At 55.2% G+C, this 8,499-nt stretch overlaps 2 long non-coding RNA genes across 5 annotated transcripts in view; both read left to right on the top strand.

The window, feature by feature from the left end:
- The window catches only part of LOC121010999 (uncharacterized), a 5,191-nt gene extending 829 nt beyond the window's left edge, over window positions 1-4,362 (top strand). The window contains exons 2-3 of one of the 4 annotated variants that reach the window (XR_005781454.1): window positions 1,445-2,345; window positions 3,940-4,362. This is a non-coding gene — a long non-coding RNA (uncharacterized LOC121010999). Of the gene's footprint in view, window positions 1-1,444 lie in introns of all 4 variants that reach the window. The other 3 variants (XR_005781453.1, XR_005781452.1, XR_005781451.1) reach the window with 3 other exon arrangements.
- A 505-nt stretch (window positions 4,363-4,867) lies between these two features.
- On the top strand, window positions 4,868-8,499 carry LOC121011000 (uncharacterized). The gene is made up of 2 exons (XR_005781455.1): window positions 4,868-5,359; window positions 7,924-8,499. It is a non-coding gene; the product is annotated as an uncharacterized LOC121011000 (long non-coding RNA).

Genomic DNA, 8,499 nt, shown 5'->3' with positions numbered 1-8,499 from the left:
GCTGAAGTCGGACGCTTAACCGACTGCGCCACCCAGGCGCCCCATCCACCATAATATTAAAGTCATGGTTTGCTCAACAGTACACAGAGATTAAGGAGGCAAACCATGAAAGACTCTTAAACACTGAGAATAAACTGAGGGTTGATGGAGGGTGGGAGGGAGGGGAGGGTGGGTGAGGGGCATTGAGGAGGGCACCTGTCAGGAGGAGCGCTGGGTGTTGCATGGAAACCAATTTGACAATAAATTATATTTAATAATAATTTTAAAAAGCACACAGATTAATGCCCCACCCAGGGGCTCCTCTGGCCCAGTGGACAAGGGGGCTGGTCCTGAGCCCCCCCAGCTTCCCATGGATTTGTGGGGGGGGGGGGCCTGTGCCTCCCTGAGCGTACCCCCCCCCCTTTCCCATTTCTCTCCCTTTCATATTTCATTTCCCTGTCTCACATTCTCCCGATCCGTTCCTGTCTCTCCCTGTTCTGTCTCTCCCTCAAGCCTGCCTGGGGATCTCCCGCACTAACCCAGCGCCAGCCCTCAGTCCAGGAGGCTCTCCCGAGCCCAGATCCTAATCTCCCCCCCATCTGTCCTCACTGTGGCCTCGGGGGCCCCCGCTCCAGGAAGCCTGGGGCTCTCTCTTGCTGCCCAGGAGACCCAAACCGCGTCAGAATCCCTCTCAAACCTAGGAAACCCAGCAGCCCAGCATCCACAGCCTTACACACAGCCACCACTCCCCTCCCCTGACTTTTTTAGATGGGGAAACTGAAGCCTGTATCATGAGTCTCATCCAGGGCCTCCAACCCCCAGTGGCATGACTGGTCATTCTGGTCCAGCCACCAGGCTCTGTGGCTCTCAGGCTGTCCTCCAGCCTGCGGTCCCCTGGGCCTGCCCTATAAATAGTCGCTGTAAATGGTTCCCCCCACCCCCCACCCCGGGCAGGCTGGACAGCGACACCCTCACCTCCCGCAGCTGGTTTCCCAGTGACTGTGGTCTGGTGGGTGGCCCAAGTCATGTCGCGGTGGCACTGGAGGTGGCCTGGTGCCAGCCAGGAGCTGGGGGGGGGGGCAGCTAGAAGCAGGGTCTGAGGTGGAACCTCCACCCAGGAAGTGCCCCCATTGGCCCCGAGCTCCCTGCCTTTCATCGTAACTGTGGGGGGGCGCAGGAAGGGAGTCTCAGGCTGAGGGTCCCTTCTTCAGGAAGCCCCCAGGCCCTTGGGGACCCCCAGCTCCGGGTAACTCCTCCCGGCCTAGACTCTATGGAACTAGGAGTATCTGTGTCAGGCCTAGACCTTCCCAAGCTGGGGCCTTGGACTTCACCTGCACAAGGCAGGAACCTGAAGGTGGCTAGGAATGAATGAACAATCCCACAACCACAAAAACCCCATCTGAAGCCGGGTACTAAATAATACGTTCCAGGGTGGGACATTGGATGACGCCACCCCCTCCCCAAGGCAGAGCGCCATCCCAACAACAGGGTCTGGAGCCTGACGTCCTGGGTTCGAAACCCTTCCTCTGCCACTCATCGACCTGCGTGACGGGTTCATCTGTCTGCGCCTCTGTTTCCCCTTCTGTGAAAGATGGTACCCTGGTCTCGGAGCTGCTGAGGGGAGTAAATGAGCCTGTGGGAAGCTGGGTCGGGCCTATCGTCAACCGGAAGAGGTGAGCCTCTTCCCTCTGACAAGATTGAAATTCTAGAGACAATCAGAGATAGAAGCGTGGTGTCTGTACCAGCCCTGGTGAGTCTGGGGAGGCCCCGAATCTCCGTCCCAGACCCTGGCCACCTCTTAACTTCCCTCTTTCCCTTTCAGCCTCTCCTTTACCTACATCCCTCCGCTCCCAGATCCCCAGTTTACCTCCCTGTGAGATGGGCTCAAACAGGCCCACTCTCTTCTCCATTCTCCCGCAAAACTGCTCCTAAGCCCGACCCTTTCTCCCCAGATTCTGGTCCAACCCCAGCAGAATCTCTCCCTGTAACCAGCAAGGCACTGCCTCCCTGGTCTCCGTGCTTCTGCTCTCAGCCCCCATAGAACCTTCCCTCCATGTGGCCAGGGTCAGACTCGTCCTGCCTTTCTCCAGAACCCTCTATGGCTCCCACCTTCCGTGGGGTAAGAGCCAAAGGCCTTGCCATAGCCCCAGGACCCTGCTGGCCTTGCGGTTCCCACTTCCTTCCAACTGTTGGCAGGGAGGCTGGGGAGAACCCCGGGTCCTGCGGCCTCCATCCAGCTGCACCCCGGGATGCTGCCAGAGACTCTTGGTCTCCTTTGCGAGAAAGAATTCGAGGACAGACCAGGCATAACGGCTGAGTGGTTCAAGAAGGAACGTGTAGTTCAAGCGAGAGTACACTCTTGAGAGGTGAGAGCGGGCAGGCTCAAGGAAGAGCTGCTAGGCCTGGGGTTTGGGTCTCTAGCCTTTATTGACAGTTGTTAACGAGGGGGTGGAATATTTATTTCTTGGGGAGGGGATTTTGGGGGGAGCAGGGCTTTGCACTTTTGTTGTTGTTGTTGTTGTTGTTGTTGTTGTCTTGGGCCTGTCTGGTTTGATCCGGCTTTTTGTGGCTTTGTTTTGGCGGGCTGCCAGGACAGACCTCTGACTTTCCCCATAACTGACCGTGACTCACACTTTGCTGGCCTTCAGACATCCTGTTAAAGCCTAACGAACTGCTGACTCTAACACAACTCTCACTCCACATGGGCCTCTGGGAAGCTTCTCCACGGCAGGCACTCTCCTGCCCCAGGGCCTTTGCACAGGCTGTGCCTCTGCCCGACAGTCTCCCCCAAGACATCCATATGTCTCCGTCACCTCCTTCAGGTCTCAGCTCGGAGGTCCGCCCACATGCCCTTCTTCCTCTCTTGCCATCAGGAGTCTGTGTTTTGTTCACAGCAATGTCAAGCCAACGTGCTTAATCAGCGTGCTTAATCACGTTCTTAATGAGAGCCATTTACCAGGCGCTTACTGTGTGCTAGGGCCTGGGCTAGGGGCTGGGGACAGGGCTGAGGATGATGGGGACGTATCCCTTGGTGGGATTTATGGCCTGGGGGCAGGGAGGGAGATGGATGGAATGAATGGAGTAGGACACTTGGCCAGATGTGGCAGAGAGAGAGTTTTTCAGATGAGCACCTTCTGGAAGGGGCGGCATGGAGACCGAAGCCCTGAGCTGGGAATGCATTTGTTTCTTCCTGAGGAGGTGGCGTGGGGAGGTCATGTGGGGAGGGCAGCAAGGTGGGACTTATGGGGCCTTTGGGGCCACAGGGAGGGGGTTGTTGTCACCTTCAGAGCTGTGGGGCACCCTGGGAGATCTCAAGGCAGGTGATCGGATTGGAGTCATGTCTCCCAAAGGAAAGAGCGGCTGTGTGTGTCTCACCAGTTCACACATGGGGAAACTGAGGCTCAGAGGGGTGAAGTCACTTACCCAGCGTCCCCGACTCCCACGTCTCCAACCAGGAGCCCGCAGATCCCTCCCCTGCCCCCACCCAGTCGCAGATGGGTAAACCGAAGCAAAAAGGTGCCGTTACTTCCCAAGGTCCCCTGGGAACACAGTCAGCCCTCCTCCACTCCCCTTGCCCCTCCCCGTGTCCCCTCACTGGGGGACTTTCTGACAGGGAGGAAACAGCAGCGGCTGGTTTCACAAGTGGGTGGCCAAAGCCTCAGTCCCGGTTTCGATTTGCTCGATTTGCAGATTTGCAAATAGCGTCTGGCTCCAACCGCCTGAGGCCTGGGGAGGTTTGCTGCTCGGGGCTGATCAACCTGTGTGCTCAGGGGAGGCAGGGCAACCCTGGGCAGAGGGAAGGTCAGGGGTCTGGGGACCGTGTGGGCAGGGGAGCCAGGGGCCTGGGAGTGCACGGAGCCCTCATCCCCACCGAGCTTTGATCACTCATTCAATCACTTTGCTGAATTAGCACATTTTATTCTCCTGCGGAGCATACATTAAGTGCTTGCTGTTTAAAAGGCTGTGTACCAGGTACTAGTTCATCCCATCACCCCCAACAACGCTATAAGGCAAAGTCTGAGCTTCCTGGGGCTGGAACAGATGACCGTGAACCTGCCACATTTCAAACAACTTGTTCTCACACAGTCCAGGGGGCTGGAGGCCTGGAACCCAAGTGGTGGCGAGGTGGGCTCCTCCTGGGGGCTCAGAGGGAGCGCCCAACCCAGGCCTGTCTCCTGGCTTCCCGTGGTCGCCGGCAGCCCGTGGGGTTCCTTGGCTTCTGGCTGCATCACCCCGATGTCTGCCTCTATGTCCACGTGCACGTGGCCTTTGTCTCTGTCTTCTTCTTTGTCCCTTAACCCGAGTCCCCGAAGCTCTTGTCTCCAGATCCAAAGCTCATTATGTTTGCAGTGACCCTTGTTAAAGAACAAAAATTGGACCAAGTAGAAGATCTAATTGCCTTTATCAAACCAGCCACGGGGCGCCTGGGTGGTTCAGTCGATTAAGCGTCCGACTTCAGCTCAGGTTACGATCTCATGGCTCATGGGTTCGAGCCCCGCAGGGGGCTCTGTGCTGACAGCTCAGAGCCCGGAGCCTGCTTCGGATTCTGTGTCTTTCTCTCTCTGCTCCTCCCCCGCTCACACTGTCTCTCAAAAAATAGATAAATGTTAAAAAAAAAATTGTTTTTTTTTAATCAGGCCAGGCACAAATGGGACAGCATTGCACCTAGTGACTGGAGGGGAGCTGGGAGGAGTTGTAAAAAAAATGGAAGGTTTTTACCAGAAGGGTGGGGCTAGAAAGTTATTAGCAAAAGAAAAGAGGGGCGCCTGGGTGGCTCAGTCGGTTGAGCGTCCGACTTCAGCTCAGGTCACGATCTTGCGGGTCCGGGAGTTCGAGCCCCGCGTCAGGCTCTGGGATGGCCCAGAGCCTGGAGCCTGCTTCTGATTCTGTGTCTCCCTCTCTCTCTGACCCTCCCTCGCACGCGCTCTCTCTCCCAAAAATAAATAATTAAAAAAAAATTAAAGAACAAGAAAGAAAATTCCTGGCTGACTGGTTAAGACTTACACTCTCAGGGAGGTTGAATTTGCAATTAGGTTAGGTATTAAGCCCCTTTTTGGCCCAAGGGACACTATCTTGGACATTTGGTTTGCTTTCACGCCCTTTAAGGTCACATTCTCAGGTTGTGGGTAGACATCGCTTTTTTGTGAGGGGGGGGGCACAACCCAGCATTGTCCAAGAAGATCATTATCAGCTCTACTTTATGGGCAACTGAGGCACAGAGAGATCAGGTTGCTGCTCTGAGGGGCTAGGACTTCAACCCTGGCTGTCGGGAGCCTGAATCTATTCGCTTCACCGCTCTGGAATCCTCTCCAGTCTGCTGTGGGCCAAGCCCTTGCCGGAAGCTGGGGACATCGAGGCGAGCAAGGATTGGAAGCAACAGGTACATGACCTTGTGGACCCCAGGCTAATGGGTGTTCACTGTGTTCTGATATGAGCTTAAGACCAAAGGTTCCCCGCAGCGATCTGCCTGGTGTCCTCCAAAAGACGGGGCCACCTGGAACCTGTGAATGTGGCCTTATTTGGAATAGGGTCTCTGCGGATGTCGTTAAGGTAAAGATCTTGAGATAGGGTCATTCTGGTTTAGGGTGGGCCCTAAATCCAATGCCAAGTGTCAAGGAGGGGAAGAGCTGGGACAGAAGAGAAGGGCCTGTGAGATGGAGACGGAGACTGGAGCGGGAGACTGGGTTTTGTGTGCGATGTGACAAAGGGACCCAACTGAATTGTTTGGGCTTTTTTTTTTTTTTTTTTTTTTTTTTGGTACAGAAAAGGTAACTGGTTTTATTAGAGCACGGGGACAGGACCCGTGGGCAGAAAGAACTACCTGAATTGTTTTCAACATAGACTCTCACTGTACGGATTCTTTTAAAAAATTTTTTTTTTCTTTTCAACGTTTTTATTTATTTTTGGGACAGAGAGAGACAGAGCATGAACGGGGGAGGGGCAGAGAGAGAGGGAGACACAGAATCGGAAACAGGCTCCAGGCTCCGAGCCACCAGCCCAGAGCCCGACGCGGGGCTCGAACCCACGGACCGCGAGATCACGAGATCCCGCGAGATCGCGAGATCGTGACCTGGCTGAAGTCGGACGCTCAACCGACTGCGCCACCCAGGCGCCCCTGTACGGATTCTTTTAGACAATACTCTCCCCTCCCCGCTGCTGAGATAGATCCTCTCTATCTTGGAGCCAATTCCTGACCTCCATAGGGTGACTGTGGGCATTTAATTCCAGTCCATTGGTCAACGTGTCCCTGCCTGTGCCAGTATCCCTCTGACTTAATTACAAGCTTTGTCATAGGTCCCCATAGCTGGTAGGACAGGTAACACCGCCCTGTTCTTCTGTATAAGTATTCTGACTATTTGCAACCCTCTGCTCTTCCCGGTGAATTTTTGTGTCACCTTATCATGCTCCTGAGGGAAAGCCCATGTTGTGACTTTGGATGGGGTTGTGTTAAAACTTCGGGGTGGGGGAGACAAAACAGACCCTCAGATGGGGAGAATCTGCATCTTTTAAGCCTCAGCCTCCCCGTCCATGAATATGGTACATCCACCTTCCCTGTTGCTTCTTTAGGATCTCTTAAGAGAGCCATTTCTGTTTCCCTGAAGGGTCGAGAGCCCCATTTATTTCATTTATTTCTCTTTCCAATGTAGGGAGGCCTCCACTTGATCTGTTTCACCAGATCATTCCTTCCTCTATCATATTCCCGATACCACCGAGCTGTTTTGTTTCTTTGTTTGTTTTTGGATGGACCGATTTTCACATGGCCGGCATCTGCCCTCATGGGTTTTGGGGTGCACGACAAGTTCATTTTAAGCTATCCGTCCTCTGTTCCCACTCCTGGTGGAAGTCATGGTTCAGAGATCTTTCCCGGTGAAATGATGGGTCTCTCCAGATCTGGTCATTTGGATTCCAGCCCGCTTCCTCAGCGACATCAGTCATAAGGCCAGCCCCGCTCCCCCAGTCTCAGGGAATGAGATGAGATCCCCAGGTCCCCTAAAACTCAGGCTGTCACCTCTCACTCCCCACCTCTCCCCTGTCCGGCCTTCCCCCCAGCGTCTCCCAGGAAGGCAGCCCATGGAAGGGCGGTCATTCCTTATATTGCAAGTGCCTCCCCAGGGATGAAGGAGTCACTGCTCTGGTCACTCCAGCCTCGGAGCTGGCAGGTGTGGGGGTGCACATCACATATTTCCGGAATGGCAGGGGGAGGCTAGCAGCGGAATTCCCAGCCGCCTTCTCGAGGCAGCCTGGCGCCTCTGTCTCAGGCCTGGGGCATTCTCGGAGTTTTCTAGACGTCCCCCACTCTGGCGCCACTGGGCTTTGCTCCAGGAAAAGCTGAGATTTCCCTCGATCCTGGACATCAGGCCTGGGATCAGACCCAGGAGCCCAGAGATCATTTTATGTATTTATTTATTTTTTCCAGAGATCATTTAAAAATGCCTTGTGTTGGGGCGCCTGGGTGGCGCAGTCGGTTAAGCGTCCGACTTCAGCCAGGTCACGATCTCGCGGTCCGTGAGTTTGAGCCCCGCGTCGGGCTCTGGGCTGATGGCTCAGAGCCTGGAGCCTGTTTCCGATTCTGTGTCTCCCTCTCTCTCTGCCCCTCCCCCGTTCATGCTCTGTCTCTCTCTGTCCCAAAAATAAATAAACTTTGAAAAAAAAAATTTTTTTTAAATGCCTTGTGTTATGGAAAATTTCAAACATGCCCTGAAGTCAAGAATGCACAGTGACCCATGGGCCCGTCCCCGGACGCACAGTGACCCAGGAGGCACTGACCTCAGTTCCATGACACTCCTTCCCCCTCGACCTTATGAGGTTCCTGCTAATCCCAGGGTCATGCTTCTCATCCGAGACTTGAGATAGGTCTTACAGGATGAGCCCAGCTCCAAAATCAAAATCACCCTTGAGACCCTCTCTCCCCGTCTCTCCCCCATCTGTCTGTCTCTCTCACAGGTGGACTGGGTCCCCTGTCTCACCTCCCCCGTCTCCTGCTCTGGGCCTCCAGTCTGAGTGGGATGAGCCACGCTGTCGAACCTCCAGGGAACGGTTGACGGGCTGGACTTTGAAAGGGGCCAAAGTTATACACGCTGAGCCCAACCTGGGCCTGGCTGCCTTGCCCCACCCGTTAACCCCCTCCCCTCATCCTGGGAGCCACATTGCTGGGTCCCAAAGCCCCCCACCCCAGCTCCCCCATTGGTCACCCTGAATCCAACCTCCTGGTGACCCCAGGGGCTCCGGGGTCTCAAGGCACCGGCCTGGGCTCCTCAGCACCCCCAAGATTGTTCTAGAAGAGAAGCAGGACCACGAGTGGACCTTGTCGAGGGGCGGCTGCGCACTGGGCATGGCTGAGGCGGTGCTGCTGAACACCGCCTCACCGGGTTGGCCCGCACCCTGCAAGCAAGCCTGCCGTGTAGACGAACAACTCAGGCACTTGGACAACGGTGGGAATCGCGGTCCACCCGTTGTGTCGATTTACGTCAGCATAAAGCAAACACGTACAGCAGACAGGGCAAAGGACACCAAATCCAA

Source organism: Herpailurus yagouaroundi, unplaced genomic scaffold (assembly GCF_014898765.1).
Source record: "Herpailurus yagouaroundi ecotype Mexico unplaced genomic scaffold, PumYag 193, whole genome shotgun sequence".
Lineage (NCBI taxonomy): Eukaryota > Metazoa > Chordata > Mammalia > Carnivora > Felidae > Herpailurus > Herpailurus yagouaroundi.
Note: the sequence above shows the minus strand (reverse complement) of the source record. Positions and strands in the feature narration are given on the sequence as shown.